Here is a 20,300-nt window from a genome sequence, read left to right on the forward strand (position 1 = left end):
CTTAAATAGTTTTGACTATTAATTCTGCCATGAATGGAAACCAATGGGCTGGTGGATTTCCAAGATATAGCCCCCCCCCCCCGATAATTACAAATCCTCCTCCATGTTTAATAGTTGGAAGAAGGCAGTTTGGGTCAAATGCTTCTTTTGGCTGTCTCCACACATATACTCAGCTGGTGGTTGGAAATAAGATAAAGAATGACTCGTCTGAGAAAATAACATTCTTCCACTGCTCTGAAGACCAATTCTGTAGGTTTTTACTCCACTCTTAATGCTTTGCAACATTTGTTTTTGAAAGTAATGGTTTTCTGATTGCAGCCCTCCCATGAAATCTGGCTTTGTTCCCAGCAAACAGTTTTTGTGGAAACTGGGTTCTCGAGGTGGTCATTAAGCTCTGCAGTAATTCTGGGAGCTGTACTTTTGTGATCCTTTCTAACAATCTGAGTAAGAGTCCGACAGTCGTATCTGAAAGCTTTGTTTTTTCTTCCAGAGTTTTGTTTTGACAAGGAGGTTTTGCCCAGGCTGTCATAACTTTTGAGACAGTACTTCTTGATACACCAAACATTTCAGATGTTTTCGTTAAGCTAGCGCCTGCCATACAAGCACCAACGATTTGACCTCTTTGAAAGTCCAATAGATCTATCATTTTAGCTTTTTCTGATGATATCTGAAAAGAAACAGCAATTTAAACAAAACGTATTAAGTAACACTAACGATAAATCAAAAAATAAACAAGCTTTTGTTGATATTTCAAAAATTATGATGCTATGATGCTAGGTGTTTCCATTATTTTGTCCAACCCCTGTATTTGTGTGTGTGTGTGTGTGTATATGTGTGTGTGTGTGTGTGTGTGTGTGTGTGTGTGGTGTGTGTGTGTGTATGCGTACGTGCGTGTATGTGTGTTTGTATAAACAATTGCAGCAAGGAAGATGTTTATAAGCCATTTAAAAACACACAAAAACTGTTAGATTCATTTGAACATTTAAATTTAATTTGTCAAAATATTTTCGTCACTTTGAAACCACGACCTGTTGACTGACAAAATATCGTCTCCATAATATATATTATATATATATATATATATATATATATATATATATATATATATATATATATATATATACTGTTTTATTTTTTGATAGGTGAAAATGAGTGTGGAAGTGTATACATATTTCATGGGGTTTGAATTCGTATGGTATTTCTTGTTTTGTGTCTATGTCCATAGTATGTATGTATGTGTGTGTGTGCGCGCGCACGCGTGTGTAGTGGTGGTGGTAGGGCATGCACATGTAAATCTACTTGTTGCCTGTTCCTGTGTCTTATCATATCAAAGTATGTCATAGTTCTGTAGTGGTATGCTTACTTTTTGTTCTTTTCTCTGTGTGAAAGGATTTAATAAATCCAGCCACACACCTCTTCATACACACATATCTGTCCATCCATCCATCTATACATACATACATACACACACACCTGTCTTCATCTTTTGTTTTCTGTAATTTTGAACTATATATATATATATATGTTAAGATTTAGCAGAAGCAGTGCTAACACTTGAAACTCCAGAACTTTGAGTCACTTTGTTGCTTCTGCTGAATATTAATAAAAGTATGCAAAAATATACATATACTCATTTTGAGTTCTAGTTTTCTTGCTTGCACCAACATACCTATATATATATATTTTTTTTTCTAGTTTCAGCTCAGAGCTGCAGCCATGCTGATGCACCGACATTTCCTCGTGGTGCTTTAGGTGTTTTCGCTCAATAAACACTCACAAGGCCCGGTCTGGGAATCAAAACCGCGATCCTACAACCGCGAGTCCACTGCCCTAACCACTGGGCCATTGCGTCTCCATATATATATATATATATATATATATATATATATATATATACATATATGTATATATATGATTATGCACATATATGCATACATACAGAGTGGTTGTTGCACACACACACACTTACATACATGCACACGCACACACACATACATACACCCACACCCACATGCACCTATGTTGTTGGTGGGAGAATTTACATCTGGTGGGGGATGGTGGTGGGGTGATGGTGGTGGTATTATTGTTTGGTGGTGGTGGTGGTGGTGGTGGTGGTAACAGAAATGGAATTATATCTAATTCTGCCTTCCATTCTTTTAGTTAAGCTAAGGGTAGTTTCACCTATATATATTATAGTGGCAGTCTTGCAGTCACCTTCCACACATTTCATCTGGTATACCCCATTCCTAATTTTACAATTTAATCTTAGGATTTATTTTATATACCACTTATATATTGATATACTAAAGCTGAAATGCATTATGCTGTCACATGATTAGCTGAAGGGGAAAATGGAGAACAAGAGAGAAAGGAGAGAGAGAGAAGTGTTAACGATGTGAGGTAAGAGAAACATAGTAGTTATTACATGGTTAAAAAGTTAGTTGAAGAGAGTGATATAGAGAAACAGAGTTAGAAAGAGAATGTTTAGCATAGGGGTGATGTTCTGGGGCTGGTGTTGATGATGATGATGATGATGATGATGATGATGATGGTGGTGGTGGAAATGACAGTGGCGAGTAGATAGTGAAAAATGTAGTTGGTTTTAATTGAACTAAATTTTTTAAATCGCCTCTCACTTAAAGCATGCACATAAGTGCAATTATTTATCATATGATCACTTGAAAATTGATATTCATTTATAAAATATGGATGACAGGCAATGTAAGCTAATAAGAGAAAGGATGAGATGATATAAGCAACAGTGTAAAGAAAGCAGGTCAAATCACAAGAACAAACACATGAGCATAAGCATGAAAGAAGTAAAATATGAATCAAAAAGTATATAGTATTTACAATTGCTAAGAGAATGTGTTCAAGATAGAAAAGAAAATGAAAATAAGAGAGAAGGTCAAAAAAGCTGTAAAAAAATGGTTGAAAGTTACAACATTGGTGATATGAATATTCTCTGTAATCATTATGAAGCTCTTAGATTTAAAAATAAACTTCTGAAGTGCTGAAAGAATGAGAAAGTCATGATCCTTTAATTACAGCCTTATCCAGAACTGAAAGTAGTTTTTAAATGAAAATTATGCAGAATATACAATTTATAAAGGAACACTAATTTTTATGGCTCTAAATAAACTTACAACCATCTAAAACATTTTGTATTTACCATGTAATTTCCACAGGTACTGCTAGTATAATTATTATTGGTACAGCTGGTCCAATCAAAAGATGTTGTACAATTTCTCTGTGGTCTAAACCAGGGATTTCCAAATACTGGGCTGAGAACCAGTGCCAGGCCATGGGTCATTTCCTGGCATGTCACCCAGAAAGAATATATTTTTAAATTTTATTCTTGTTTTATTGTTTATTGCAGTCTGTAACATATTTTTGCATTATGTGTGTATTATATATGTAATATATATATATGTATATATATACATATATATATATATATATATATATATATATATATATATATATATATAGTGAATCCAAGCAAAGAAGGATGAACAAGAAAGAGCAATAACGCAAGGATGTAGTGCAAGTACTGTAATATAAGATGCTCAGGAAAGGAAGGAAAGAGGATTTAACGTTTCGAGCCAAGTTCTTCATCAGAAATGGAGGAAAGTCCAAAGGAAGGGAAGACAGAAGAAGAAATCATAAATGATACACACACGGTTATATTTTGAAATGACCAGAAGGTAATGGGTGAAAAATAGTTCTTCCTTAGACAGGAGAGTGCAAGAGAAGGAAATATGTGTGTGCATGTGTGAGTATGTGCATGCTTGCAAGTCTGTGTGTGTGTGTTTGTGTGTGTGTGTAATAATAACACGTGTATGTGCATGTGTGCATGTGTGACTTTGGCTGTTTATATGTGTATGTGTGTTTTGGGACTTTGTGTAGCTTAATGTCATAGGAAGAATTTACTGTAGGAATTTTAGGTAGGAGTGGCTGTCTTTTGTGTGTCTTCCTTCACATGTGCCTAGGAGAATGGTCAGAAGAAAGGTGTTTAACTGGTAGTTTGAAGTATGTGTGTGTGCATGTATGCATATATTGTGTGTGTGTGCTTTGAGTGCAGTGTGTGCCTCTGTGTGTGTGTGTGTATTCATGGGGTTGTGTGGGTGGTTGTGTCTGCAGAGCAAATGTGCATTACTCTGTGTGTGAATGCATGTTTGTGCATGTATGTACGTGTGTGTGTATGTCCATGTATGTATGTACCAGTGTGTGTTGTGTGTGGGGGAAGTATGTGTGGGTTCATTTACATGTGCGTATATACATACATATATATAGTTATATATATATACACACACATACACACACACACATATATATATATACATATATATAATCATATATATATATACACACACATATATGTATACATATATATATATACATATATAAATATATACACACACACACATACACACACAAATATATATATATATAATTTAATTATATGCTATGCACTTCATTGTGTTTTATTATGTACATGATCCTCTCCACTTACTGGAGTCTTGCATGAAACCAATCTGTTGTGCAAATAAGATTGGGGACCACTTATCTAAAGGATCAGGTTGGTTTTTCAATTACTTTAATCTTGAGCATCACTTAGTGCTTTCCTAAATTTATGGCCAAGTTCACTTTTAAGAGCAATATTAATAAACATTACTTCTCGAAACCTTTCACTTTTATAACATAACATAAATCTGTCTTCTCTACTTTTTTATTTATTCTTTCTCACATAGCCCATGATTTTTATCCATATTGAGGACAAAATCTATTTGTATTATCTCTTATGATGTTTTCTAACCTTTTCCAGACCTTTTAGAACACCCTGACCCTGTCCTTTTGGCTGTATCCAAAGAACTGCACATAGTGGACAAAATCTTGCATATGTTTCATTAATTTACAGGCTTGGTACATGAGGTATACAAGGTGGCATCAAAAAGTTCCTGGACTAGTTCTGTAGCATGCCAACAGATGGCAGTACATGGGTGTGTTCACAGTGAGAGGGTGCTGAATGACATTACTACGTTTATTTCACAAGTTGTGAAATTTTTGTTTTTGTGATCATGTGTATGCTGTAGTCAGCGATTTTTCATGGACTGGAACAAAGAGCCAACGTGAAATTTTGTGTTAAACATGCAGCATGCTTCAGCAAGCTTACAGTGACGAGACGATGGGTCATATGCAACATTTCAAGTGGCACAGGCATTTCAAAAGGGGCAGAACATCCCTGGAAGACAATGAGAGATCTGGAGGACAATGAGAGGTCTGGAAGACAATGAGAGATCTGGAAGACAATGAGAGATCTGGAAGACAATGAGAGATCTGGAAGACAATGAGAGATCTGGAGGACAATGAGAGGTCTGGAAGACAATGAGAGATCTGGAAGACAATGAGAGATCTGAAGGACAATGAGAGATCTGGAAGACAATGAGAGATCTGGAAGACAATGAGAGATCTGGAGGACAATGAGAGGTCTGGAAGACAATGAGAGATCTGGAAGACAATGAGAGATCTGGAAGACAATGAGAGATCTGGAGGACAATGAGAGATATGGAAAACAATGAGGGATCTGGAAGACAATGAGAAATCTGGAGGACAATGAGAGATCTGAAGGACAATGAGAGATCTGGAAGACAATGAGAGATCTGGAGGACAATGAGAGATCTGGAAGACAATGAGAGATCTGGAAAACAATGTGGGATCTGGAAGACAATGAGAAATCTGGAAGACAATGAGAGATCTGGAAGACAATGAGAGATCTGGAAGAACTGCCACAAGTGTCACCTCTGGAAATGTGGTATTGTGCATCAAGAATTCATTCCCCAAGATCAGACTGTCAATCAAGATTTCTACTGTGATGTTTTGAAGTGTTTGAGGGAGGACATTCGGCAAATGCGATGGGATCTGCAGAGACTGAAGTACTGGATTCTTTACTAAGCTCTCCTCACTCATTTTTTTCTTGCCAAAAACAACATATATCACTTCAGCACCTGCCCTATTCATTATATTTAGCCCCTACAGACTTCCATCTCTTCCCCAAGATGAAAATACAGCTCAAAAGTCACCATTTTAACACTTGTCGTGATCCAGAGTGAATCACAGAAGCTCTTTGACTTGCTTATGAAAAACGACTTCCAGGTCAGATTCCCAAAGTGGCAGGGCTGTTGAGACTAGTGTATTGTGGTACAAGGTGACTATTTTGATATTACCTCGTATATATTATTCATTACTCTCACTGAGCCTGCTACCGGTATATAGATAGATATTTTATTTTCAGATATAGCAGAGATCATGTGCATTATGAATTTGGTGGTCATGAGTTTCACAAAATGTCAATAGAAGACCAGTCTTTTGTTATTTATTGTTTCTGGCCAGATTTCAGTATCACATTGGCACAATCTGTGAACATAAACATTGATTAAACAAGACAAAAAATACTCAAACACTGATGTAACACACACACACACACTCACAGCAGTAAAAGCAGTCTGATTGATCAACTGATCAAACGATTAGTCAAGTAATCAATTAGTTAATTGAGAAATTAGTGAATTTGGCGACTAATGACAACAAAGAAAACAGAATAGTGTGTTTGTGTGTGTGGTGTGTGTGTGTGTGTGTGTTGTGTGTGTGTGTGTGTTGTGTGTGTGTGTGTGTATTGATGAAAGGTGCTTCCCAAGATACAAATACCCCTAAACAAAGCCAGCCATGATACAAGAAAATTTATTGAAAAGAACTAAGATGTTTTGCAAACAACTTGCACATGCAAGTACTACCAGTCAAGAACTCCACATACTGGAAGCCAGCAAGTGTATGGGGTCATCAGGAGAGAACTGAAGTACCTTTTCTTTGCAGCCCACAAGGAAATTTATACAAACAAATAGATGAAGATAACATGCATTCCATCCTAGGATCTATGTGTACAACATTCTACCTATTCACAATAGAAAACAGAATAATACCAAAACATAAACACATTATATACACTAGATAGGTAGATTATTCATTAGCTGTAATGAATACACTTGAGGAAGTTGAGAGATGAAAGGAAGGCCTATAAACAACTCTGTACTAAATTTTAACTCTCAGAATAATCGAATGAAACACCATTTTTAGATATAAAATCTGTTACATGAACAAAATGCACAAAAACTAACAAACACATGAACATATAATAAAAACCCTTGTACAATGCAATGCAAAATGCATCACACACGATCATATACTTAAAATAATAACATATGACAAAACCACTAAAACCTAATTCCCTGTTATCAGTAGTACACTACAAATATGTGAGCCGAAGAACAAAGGGCAGAACCAAAGAACAAAGAATATGCTCGATAAATTTGACAGTTAAACTAAAAGTTGTAAACTTCAGGACTCTAGCAGTCATATTTGACAGACTGGCGCAACACTTTCATGTAGGATCACCATGCACTTACAACATGGAGCTATTACACAACATTACACCACACTCTGCAAAATGAAATTCAATAGAAAAATACTTCAGGAAAATATTTACGTACTTTATAAAATTCTACATAAAAATATATGATTTAATTTAGTAAAAACCATATGGCAATACAATGTGCACAAACACAAGAATAAAAAAAATTAACATGTACCTACTGACACAAAAAGATTAAAACAAATCTAACAGTCAAAATTTGACCGCAACAAACAAATCAATACCTGACTGCTGAGGCATAATGCTAACAGTCAAAAACCTGTAGGGGGAAAGTCTACATAAATTCAATCAGTATATATATGAAACAACACGAACACCAAATATATTCGATTCAATCCTTGATAATGAGGCAGTAAAGATTTAGAAACGTCAGATATGGATTTAGAATCTCTACTGTTCAAAACCAACTGTAAAAAGCTGATAAGAAAATATGAAAAATGTGGAAAATTTTTATTTTATATTTTCTACATAAGAAGAAACTTGAATATAGGTGCAGGTACGGCTATGTGGTAAGAAATTTGCTTCCCCACCACACAGTTCTGAGTTCAATTCCACTGCATATGTATACATTTATTTCTATACATATAGATGTATATGTATACATGTATATGTGTAGATGTATATATGGAGAGAGAGATGTACATGTAATATGTACACATATATATTCACATATATACATGCATACATATATACACCCATACACACATTCACACACACACACACACACACACACACACACATACATAGGTACAGGTGTGGCTGTGTGGTAACAAACTTTGTTCCAAAACACATTGTCCTGGGTTCAGTCCCACTGTGTGGTGACTTGGCATGTGTCTTCTGCTATAGCCCCAGACCAACCAAAGCCTTGTCAGTGAATTTTGTAGACAGAAACTGAAAGAAATCAATCATATATATATATATGTATGTATATATGTAAGTCTGTGTGTGTGTCTTTGTGTTTCTCCCTCATCACTGCCTCACAACTGGTGTTCGTTTATTTACATCCCCATAACTTACTGGTTTCACAAGAAAGAAACTGATAGAATAAGTACCAGGCTTATCAAAATAAAAAAAACCACTAGGCAGTATCTCATATTTTTGTTTGCCCACACAATTTATCTTTGTGTGTGTTTGTGTGTTTGTATGTATACATATATATATATATATATATATATATATATTTTTTTTTAATTTATTATATAGAAGGAGCTTCTACAGGACTAGTACTGTTTCATTCAAGAGAAATCTTCAGGAAGCTTCCTGAAGATTCTCTTGAATGAAACAGTACTAGTCCTGTAGAAGCTCCTTCTATATAATAAATTAATTTTACTCTGCTATGTATTGAGTACCTTACTTACTGTGGTTAACCCCGGATCAACCGGGACCTACATATATATATATATATATATATATATATATATATATACACTTAAATATATATATCATACACTTAAATATATACATACATATATACGATTGTTTTCTTTAAGTTTCTGATACGAAACCTATATATATATATATATTATATATATATACGTTTAAATATTTGTTGTGCAAGATTTTTTATGTGAAGTCGTGTGTTGAAACAGATACTGTTATATTTCGGAATGGTCATATTGCCAGTTTAGCCAATAAAAACACACGCACTATATATTTGGTGTTATTTTGCTTCAGTGATATTTATTTTTTACATTAATCTTAATCTTATTTCGGCCAAAGTTCTTTCGTCACACTCCTGTGACCGCATCAGTGGTCCTTTGGTTTCTTCTCACTTACTTGTGTCTCTCCTTACTAACCGTCAGCCATTTTGTATTTCTATTGTATGTCTTCATTTGCGCATGCTTATATCTCTATGTGCGTCTATGTTTATTTAGTGTGTGTGTGGGGGGGGATGCCTGTAATATTTGTATCTTCTGGTTATATACATTCTTGTAATTTGTATTTTGTTTTTGTTGTTGTTGCTTTTGTTCTAATTTTGTTCATGTGTTTACATCCACCCATTATTATCATTACATATGCTTGTATGTATGTATAACAACAATATTAGTAATAATAATAATAAATCTAATTGAAAAAAAAAAAAAAATATATATATATATATATATATATATATAATATATATACATATATATATATATACACATATACACACACATATACACACATACATACACATATACATATATATATTTATTCATTTCTATTTCTTTAATTATCTGTGTATTTATTATGTTTGCAGGATCCACTATCGTCATATGTTGTGGTGTGCGCTATTGCTCCATTCTAGTTTTCTATTCAGGCTAGGTTTATTTTCTATTATATGTGTAGCTTCTGTAATTTGTCTAATTGTTGCATCTGTTCTATGTGTGGACAATATCTTAATCTCTATGTTATTGATTGATCCCCCGTGTTCTTGTTCAGCGTGTTGGTACAGAATCGATGAGCTTTTACCTTCCTTGAGTTGTCTCCAATGTTCATTCACCCGCTCACCAATGCTTCTTGCTGTTTCCCCTACGTATGTTACTGTCTTGTTACTGCATCGTCCCTCTATACATCTTATACTATAGACCACATTTCTGGCTTTACAGTTTGTTTGTGGGCTAAATCTACATACAGTGCAATAGTTATCCGTACAGAGAGTTCTACTAAAAGGATAGCTTCTACCAATTATAGATCTGATAGGGTTGCCTGGCTTTTCAACAACCTTAATTCTTAGTTTAAGTTTATCTAGGGTCCTTCTAAAGCGGTATGCCAGTTCACCTCCAGGGGTGGTGTCAACGAACATGACACTCTGGTATTTATGGCTATCATACCAAGAGTTGGCCTTCCCTATTTTCTTTTTTGTCCTTTCTATAGTGTTCCATGACTTGTTCCTATAGAGTGGGCAAATCCCATTCCTATCATTACATAATATATTATCAAATTTCTTCATGGCTCCTTTGTATACTCTGACCCTTTCTTTATGGCTGTAACCTGAGAACTGCATGCGGTGAATGAAATACTGTATGTGTCTCTTTAATTCTGAAGGCTCGCACATGCGTGACACATTTCTCATTATTCTGACGAGGTCTGCCATCAAAATATTGAATTTGGCATTGCCCGCAATGGCTGAGTTCCGGTGGATCAGGTATTTTGAGGCCATAGGTTTTGCATAGTATGAATGAAGGATTTGGGTTTTATTTTTCACAATTTCTAGCCAGAGTTCAGTGTCTAGTACTGGTAGTCTATGGTTGGGGTGTTTAGTGGGGTAGTCTATTGTGACCTTAATACTCTGGTGGATGGAGTTAGCTATTTGCTGGATGCTCTCCATAGTATTAGTTTCTATTACTATATCAACATTACTCTCTGTGGGGGTGCCTTTACTACTATATTGATATCATCAACATAGCGAGAGTACATGTTTACGAGTATGGATTTCTGCAGTAGGCATTCTTTAAGCCTTCTGTCCCACCATACCATGAAGAGGTTGGCCACATCACCAGCGATACTAACACCGATGGCTGCCCCCTCGTCCTGGGCATATATTTTATTATTAAATTTAAACGTGTGGCCTTTTAGGGTAACTCTTATACTAGCTCCTAGTGCATGTGCGATCATTTTCTTTACCTGATGGACATTTGTGGGGCTCCGTATGGCTCTGGTCCATCCGCGCCATCTTTCTATATGTGTCTTCCTAGCCATAGAAGTAATTGTAGGCGGTCTACCTCTTAAACATCTACTGGGGCAGAAACTACTAAGATTATGTTTATCTAAGTATTCACTATTATATGTCAGTCTAAGTAGGAGGCCCAGTTCTTCTGTGTCGACATTACAGAACTCCACCTGGCTCTCGTTGATCATCTCCACGCACTTCTCCACTGCAAAATCTACGTCAATCGATGGGTATAGGGATACCACATCCATGCTACCTACTATACATCCTGTCAAGTCACAAGTTTTGTTACAGTCACTGATCCTGCTTAGGAGATCTTCTGTGCTGTCACACACATCAGGTGACATCCTGATTATAGGGCGTATGATCATTGAGAGGAAGTAGAAGATTCTGTAATTGCTAGCGATATTCGCTCCACAGACTGGTCTTGTTGGTGGTCCTGCTATAGGGTCAGTAAAACCTTTATGGTCCTTGCGAAGTCCATACAGTGCCGGGATATCATTGTTCCAGGCTTGGAAATTCCTTGCAGTACGTTTCTGAGGTCCTAGAACAATTGTCCACATCATCATGTGGGCATTGAGGACCTTTTCTCTCTCCTCATGCGCCTGTACAGTTGTTACTTTTGTATTGGCGATATGAGGTTGCATTGCCTGGATGTAGTTCGGTAAGCTGTCTATTGACATCCTGCCGGACTTATCCGTGGGAAGGCATATCACCTCTCCGTTCCTCGTGCGCTGAATGAGCTTCTGTAGGCCACATGCAGGTTTAATTCCGAGTTGTTGGGCATCTGTCTTATTCTGTCTCTGTCTCTTAATGTATAATCCTAAAATCTGTCTAAGTTTGGTCCTAGCTATAGTGAACTGTGCTTCCATGTGGTCATTAGTACGTCTTGGGATGTATACTCTTTTGTTGAAGGGTAATGTTGTTGGATAAATTCGGTTCATGCAGTAAGTTTTGTCGCATACGTTGAAGAATTGAGTGTCAAAGGGATGGGTATACATGTCAATGGTCTCTCTAGGGTTATCTTCATTATCGTTACTGTTTCCAACATCAGCCTTCCTATTATTATTATCACCATTACCACTACTACTACTACTAGTATTCCTATTACCACCACAACTATCACTACTATCCTCATTACTACTTCTACTGTTACCATCACCACTACTACTACCACTATTATTGTTATTACCTTTATTCCTACTATTGCCATTATTACTATCATCGCTAGTGATATATTCATTGTTCCTGTTTCTGGTATATGTGTTGTTTATATTAGTGTTGGGTTTTATGTCTGTCTGTTGGTCCCTGTCATTCCCCCTGTTGCGGTCGTTATTTTTGTTCCTATGAGTATTGTTATCTGTTTCAAGTCCGCTGACTCCCTGTCCAAGGATCCTGTTGCATTCAACTTTATTCTATTAGATTTATTATTATTATTATTACTAATATTGTTGTTATACATACATACAAGCATATGTAATGATAATAATGGGTGGATGTAAACACATGAACAAAATTAGAACAAAAGCAACAACAACAAAAACAAAATACAAATTACAAGAATGTATATAACCAGAAGATACAAATATTACAGGCATCCCCCCCCACACACACACTAAATAAACATAGACGCACATAGAGATATAAGCATGCGCAAATGAAGACATACAATAGAAATACAAAATGGCTGACGGTTAGTAAGGAGAGACACAAGTAAGTGAGAAGAAAACAAAGGACCACTGATGCGGTCACAGGAGTGTGACGAAAGAACTTTGGCCGAAATAAGATTAAGATTAATGTAAAAAATAAATATCACTGAAGCAAAATAACACCAAATATATAGTGCGTGTGTTTTTATTGGCTAAACTGGCAATATGACCATTCCGAAATATAACAATATATATATATATATATATATATATATATTATATTAAATTAGAGATAAAACCACTATTAGGCAAATCATACAATGAAAAACTTAAGCCAATACATAAGATTAATTAATTTATATTATTTAAATATATATCAAAATTATTAAAAAAGATAATTAATATAACACTACGATCGTTTCATGGCTGTTCAATTCTTAAAATTTTCGAGTTACAGTCATTCAATGTTTAATTCAATGTTTAATTCATTGATTAAACCTCGCCAAGTTAAATATTTAAACCACCTGAAGAATGACTGTAACTCGAAAATTTTAAGAATTGAACAGCCATGAAACGATCGTAGTGTTATATTAATTATCTTTTTTAATAATTTTGATGTATATTTAAATAATATAAATTAATTAATCTTATGTATTGGCTTAAGTTTTTCATTGTATGATTTGCCTAATAGTGGTTTTATCTCTAATTTAATATAATATAATATTTTACTATAAAATTGGATTCAATCCAAAATCTGATTTTTCCCTGTAAGTTTGGATTTATTCCCTAATATTTTATTATATATATATATATATATATATATATATATATATATATATATATATATTAGAAATATTAAAATTACTAAGTCTCTATAAAAGATATATATATATATATATATATATATATATATATAGGTGTCATAGACAGAAACTTAAAGAAATCAATCGTATATATGTATGTATATATTTAAGTGTATGTGTCTGACTTTGCTTCTGTGTTTCACCCTCATCACTGCTTCGCAACTGCTGTTCGTTTATTTACATCCCCATAACTTACTGGTTTCACAAGAAGAAACTAATAGAATAAGTATCAGGCTTATCAAAATAAAACAAGCAGTACGCTGTGTCTCATATTTTTGTTTGCCCACTCAGTTGTATCTATCAATTTATCTTTGTGTGTGTATGTATATATATATATATAATACACACACACACACACACTCACACATATATATATATATATATATACATGTATGTATATGTGTACATTCATATTTATTATATCAAAGACAATGTCTTTATGTGTTCATGTATTACTTATACATTCAAAAACTGCTGCACCGATCATAATGAAATTTGGAACACAAAATTGAAGCCTAGGGAGAAGGGTAATGCTGTGCGCTTCATACAATTTCATGGATCAAAATTACTGAATGGATCCTTATGATATTTGAAACTTACATTCAATGCATAAGTGTGGGTATAATGCAATGTTTGGTTCGAATTTCAGATGGCTTAAAGAGTGCAGAACCCCCCATGAAAATTCATAAATTTTCGATGTTGATGAAATTTCAACCATGGGTAATTGACATACATCAAGAAGTATTCTCAAAGTTTCCACTTCACATGAGGATTCTAAGACACCCTAATGGGGGCTTTAACTCCCAAATTTTAGTCATTTCTTTTATGATCCAAAACTAAGTCAAAAGTACAGAATGGATCTTTAGGAAATTTGAAAATTATATTCTATGCATAAGGGCCATAACCCCAATGACAATTCATATATTTTTGCTGTTGATGAAATTTTAACCATAGATATTAGATACACATGAAGTAATATTTATAAAATTTCATCTTCTTACAAGTTAGAAAGATCCCTTCATGGGGACTTAACACTCACAATTTAGACATTTTATCTAAGCAAAGATGAATAGTTGTACTCTTGGAAGCTGTGGGGTCATCCAAGCATTATTTGTAATTTAATGGTACAACAGTGTAACAGTTTGCTTTGACATACACTTAGATTGTGATTTCTGCAATGTGCTGCATAAATTGTCAAGTAAATGAGAGGCAGCTTTGCCTCCACTGATTCAGTTGCAAAGTGCTGAGTAAAGTTATTTGATTGCAGATTTCCTTTCAGTCTTTTTATTATCACTGGGTCACACATAATCCCCACATGGTAACATTGATTTCAAGGCCTTCCCAGATGAGTGACTGGTTATTCAAAGACATTTATAGATTGTATATTTATTCTTTCCAGTTACGTATCAGTATAGTGGTCATTTGCAAACTCCAACTTTCATTTCTCCTTAGCCCTCATGTCACACAGTTGTTAATGTTCATTTCAGTTGGGTCACGTCCTTCCAATTGCTATAGATTCGTAATGCATCTTACAGCTGTGCCTGTCACCTACATGGTGAGGAATACTACATTGGGAGTGGTAACAACTAGGGTACTATAGCTGACTGCTTATTGTGATCATTCGTCTTTTGGTTTCCTGTAGCTTTGCTCTCTTTTACAAACCCAGTGAACATATATTTCCTATCTCAAAGAAATTCAAACAATAGATATAAGACCCAAGTTAAAAAGATTCTCGACAATTCAACTTCTCTAGTTGACATTAACTCTCACATTTTAGAGCTCCATGACCTCCATTTTTCAGGAGTAAAATCCTTTTAACAGGTTCAATAAGACTGGAATTTTGGAATATGCACATAAAAATCAGTAGTGTGGGATACATGTGGCACGATTACAATTTTATTTATGAGGAAATAACCCTCATCTGCAATTTTGATGAAATTCGAAATATAGGTATTCCAGTTCATTACAGAAAATATAACAGAAAAGTCTAATTCTTCAATTGTATGTAACTCGGGCAACGCCGGATAACCCTGCTAGTATATATATATATATATACAAATGTGTGTGTGTCTGTGACTGTTTGTGTCTGCGTGTATATACACATACATACATACATACATACATACATATATATATATATGTTTAAAAATGATATTATGTATTTATGTATGCATTTATATGTATATATGTGCATGTATGTTTGTGTGTGTGTGTGTATGTATTCATGAACATGTGTGCCCATCTGCATTTGTATCTGTGTTTATGTTTAAGTTTACCACTATAAAAAAAAAAAATTAAATAGTGTTGTGTCAAAAGCCATAACTTAGTGATTTGATCCAATATAGATCGATAAAATAAGTGGCAGACGAAAATAAGCACTAAGGTTGATGTGATTAACCAAAACCTTTTGAAGATGGTGTCCCAGCATAGCCACAATCCAATACAATGGCAGAAGAATGAAATACTACAATCGCGCGCACACACACACATACACATTCACACACACACACACATATGCATATAAACATGGGTGGATGGGGTTCTTTGGTTTGGGTGGTTGTGAGATTGACTTGCCCAAAGTTTTACACAGATAAAAAAACACAAATACCAATTTCTAATAAAATGTCTTTTCATCTTTTGATGCTCCACAAATCACACAACATGCAACTTAAAATAAATTTTTGTTTACTGCCTTTCTTTATAGCAAAAATATCAATTATTTGGTCAACATTTTTACAAACAGACATATTAGCATACTCTCACTCAATATTTAGTACTACTAGATGGTTTAGTTGTGTTTGACCCATTCTGCTCCTCAGAAATATCTCCATTCATCTGAAACCACTGCAAAAGCACTCTGCAGAACACACTGTAGCAGAAATGGTTACCAAGATGCCAGTGGTTTTTGTTCAAGACTGGCAATACGCCATGAAGGTCATTGCTTTAAACAGTTTCAACAACACCAACTACCAATACCTATAAATTTGGCTGATGCATATATTTTTGTGACAAACTTTGTGTAGGCTGCCTTTGCTGCCATTAAGTAATCAAGGTCAATGTATTAAGTGATGCCACAAGTCTCATTGTGTTCACCTGAGGCATCAGACACATTTTAATATAACCAAATATACAAAGTATTTCTTGGTTATTACCATTAAATTGTAATTCCATTTCCATAATAATGTTGTTATCCAGAATGAAATAATAGGTAGATACATATGTGTTAGCAGTCTTTGAATTAGTAACTCTAATAGTTGAATAGTGCTGGAGAACTCATCAAAGGTGTGTATACAAAGGTTTGTACATAATATGTAGTATATAAATAATGTGCTAATATTGCTTTCAAATTTTGGCACAATGCCAGCAAGATTAGGGGAGAAAGTAAGTTGATTACATCGACCTCAATGCTCAACTTGTACTTATTCTATCAACCCTGAAAGGATGAAAGGCAAAGTCAACCTTGGTGTCATTTGAACTCAGAACATAAAGACAGATAAAATGCTGCTGAGCATTTTGTCCATCCAGGGTAACAATTCTGCCAGTTTGTCACTTTATAATTTGCTAATATTAGAGGTTTTGCTTGTGGTTTCTTCATATTTCTTTTAGTGTTTAAGATATCCACTGTCCAAATTGTTGTTTGTCCAAATTATTAAATTATTCATTTTGTTGATATCTCCAGATAAAGAACATGCAACTAAGTGGAGTACACAGCAAAAAATAAAAGAGCCAGAAACAAACAATCCAAGCAGAGGAGCATTAGATACCTGGGTATAATGAAGTAAAGAGGAAGTAAGGAAAGTGTAGGGGGAAGTAAAATATAATGCAGAAGCAGTGACAGATTCTTCTGATGTGGAATCAGAACATGATATTGCTGCCCTCAATCTCCTAGTAAGAATGATGTTTCAAGTGAAGACAATAAAGAAGATTTTAGTACATTTTTTGCAAAGAAAGCATTTTGAAGAAACCAATCCCAAATAACTTAAAGGTGACAATAGTACAACATGGTCCAGGAAGCTATCAAAATAAAAGGGATCAGTTTACCTAGAAGGATGGGAAATCCTTTTCTAAACAGTGGTTTAAGGAAGTTTCAACAAATGGAGAAAATGTGGAGAGGAAACAGCTGTTAAACTCTCCATACTGGGAAGCATGCCACTGTTTTGTTTCCTTTGTTTTCACAGATGCAGGGATCGTCAAAGAGTTTACATGGGTTCACAAGAGTTTACATGAGGGAAATACTTGGACCTTGTAGTTAGACTCTAATGTTCAACTACAAAAGATGCTGTATTTTGGCAGCAAATTTCTACTGAAAATGAAAAATGGAAAGCTATAACTGAACAGATTATCAAGATTGTGTAATTTCTGGTAAAACAGAATCTGGCCCTTCATGAGCATTGAGGAAAAGGAACACCTAGTTTATTAGAGCCAGAGGAGACAGTCAGTGAAAATTAAGAAACATTTTAACAATGTTCAGACTTTTGGCAAAGTATGATGAAATTTCAGTAGAAGACTTTGAGGATTACAGGTAAGTTCATTGCCATCAATTCACCACACGGAAAGTTCACCTTGAAGAAAGTTCACTGTGAAGAAAGTTCACTGTGAAGAAAGTTCACCATGAGGAAAGTTCATGGAAAGTTGCCAACAAAATGTATCCATAGTATTTCACCATTAATAGGTAAAAACTATTTTATTGAAAAAAGAAAACCGGTGAATTGATGATGGTGAGGTTACCGGATAGGCACTTAGAGTGAGGGTAAGAGAATCCAAAAAGTGTTTTTTTACTTGTCTGAGAGGAATCAAAATGAAATAGAGGATCTCCTTAGTGAAACTTTCAAGAATAACTAACTTCCAAATTAAAGATGCAAAAGATATTGCCCATGAAGATCAGGTTTCTGAAATTGTACCTTACATACATTTTGATGAAAACAGAAAAGAAGAAATAAAGTCGGCATTTCTAGGATTTTTTGTTCAAATCAACAAGAAAGATATAGTCAGCTTGGTAAATAAAATTCTGGAGTAATTGGAAGACAAAATTTCCATTAAAGACTGTTGCAGCCAAGAATGTTATAGTAGTTATGACTGAATGAGGAGAGGTGTTTGGCAAAAAATTCTTGAAGTTAGTCAAAAAAGTTATATTTGTGAATTACAAGAATCATAACTTCAATTTAGCCTGCATCAATGGAAGTGTGGTGCAATGTGTTGTTATATATATATATTTTTAGTTTTGAAAAAATTGCTTTTTTTTCTTCAATTATTTCTCATTAGAAAGTGTTAAAATTTGTTATCTCTCAGACCATGAAAAGACAAGATAGAGTCCTTATCATGATGCAAGATAGAGTCCTTATCATTATATTTTGCAAGTAATCTATGCAGAGTGCAAAACATTATTATAAGCCTTGAACATTTACAGGAAGGAGAAGTTTCCAGGGATATCAAATCTGATGCAGGATTGTTCCTCTACTCTGTTCAACAGATCTCATATCTTTGTTATCTTTTTGGCAGCCAATTTTATCATCAAGTTCTAAAACGTTTGCAGGATCCAAAATTAGTGTTCCCATGAAGCTTCTTGTGATCTAAAAGTGTTTAATCAAATCTTGAATTTGAAAAATTGCAAAATTATCCACAATGCCATACATTCAGTCAATGAATATTGTGAAAAATGGCATGAACAGGGAGAAGACGAATGGAACCTTTGGAATCAGCAGGAGATAGTAGACTGGTGTCACAGTACAAAATGAATAGAGTAATGGGAGAGATAGTGAACCAATCAATATCTGAAATGGAAGACCACAGCATTCACCTTGGAGACCTTGGAGATTGAGTTTCATTTCTTCTGAATTTGAATTCAATTTGTAATTAAGGTTGAGCAAGGAAGACAAGGATTAATAATTTTTAAAATGCTCAGATTTCACAAAATATTATGATAATGGTGTGACAGCCATTTGGTCGTATGATGGAATTATTGACTTTATGATATTCTTTTGGGATGGAGGGAATACAGTTTCCTCTGATCTTAAATATGCTCCGGAGTCTTTACTGCAGTTTGGAAGGGATGTCTTTCCTGAAACATGAATCACATACAAATTACTACTTTTGATCACTTTTGATCAATTGCAGGTTGTGAAAAGTCATTTTCAAGGTTAATATTAATAAAAACATACTAACTAGGCTTTAATCAATATTGAAAAAGAATTTCCCTCAGATGATGTGAGAAAAAAGTAATTCAGGTGTTTTCTGTCAGATTTCATTTGGGGATATGGGCACCAAACTTAAATAACATGGCTAATTTGAATAAAATGTTTATTTCTTTTGCCTTTACATATTCAAGACATCTTCCTTTCTCACATTTCTCAGTACAAGGACCTATACTTGGAGTCTTGAGAGCATGCAGTCAAGGAGTTAGCCTCAAGCATCACCAAAACCTTTGCATGCCACTGCTTGTGTATGAAGATTAGACTATAACAGATGAAAAGAACATACCTTGTTGCTGTCAAACTGCTATGAACACTATATTCATTATATAATTAAAACAACCTCCAACAATTTTATGATATATCATCTCCAGCTACCCAAGTATATTTTTTACTAACTTATAGAGAACACTTCCTTAGTAGCAAATGTTTCATAAAATTCAACATACTCTAGTATTA

General features: G+C 34.6%; 1 long non-coding RNA gene across 1 annotated transcript; it reads left to right on the plus strand.

Annotated features, from left to right (window-relative positions):
• The first annotated feature begins 333 nt into the window (after positions 1-333).
• On the plus strand, positions 334-17,458 carry LOC118762345. The gene is made up of 3 exons (XR_004998093.1): positions 334-461; positions 12,613-12,617; positions 17,448-17,458. It is a non-coding gene; the product is annotated as an uncharacterized LOC118762345 (long non-coding RNA).
• The last annotated feature ends 2,842 nt before the right edge of the window (positions 17,459-20,300 follow it).

Source organism: Octopus sinensis, linkage group LG2 (assembly GCF_006345805.1).
Source record: "Octopus sinensis linkage group LG2, ASM634580v1, whole genome shotgun sequence".
Taxonomy (NCBI): domain Eukaryota; kingdom Metazoa; phylum Mollusca; class Cephalopoda; order Octopoda; family Octopodidae; genus Octopus; species Octopus sinensis.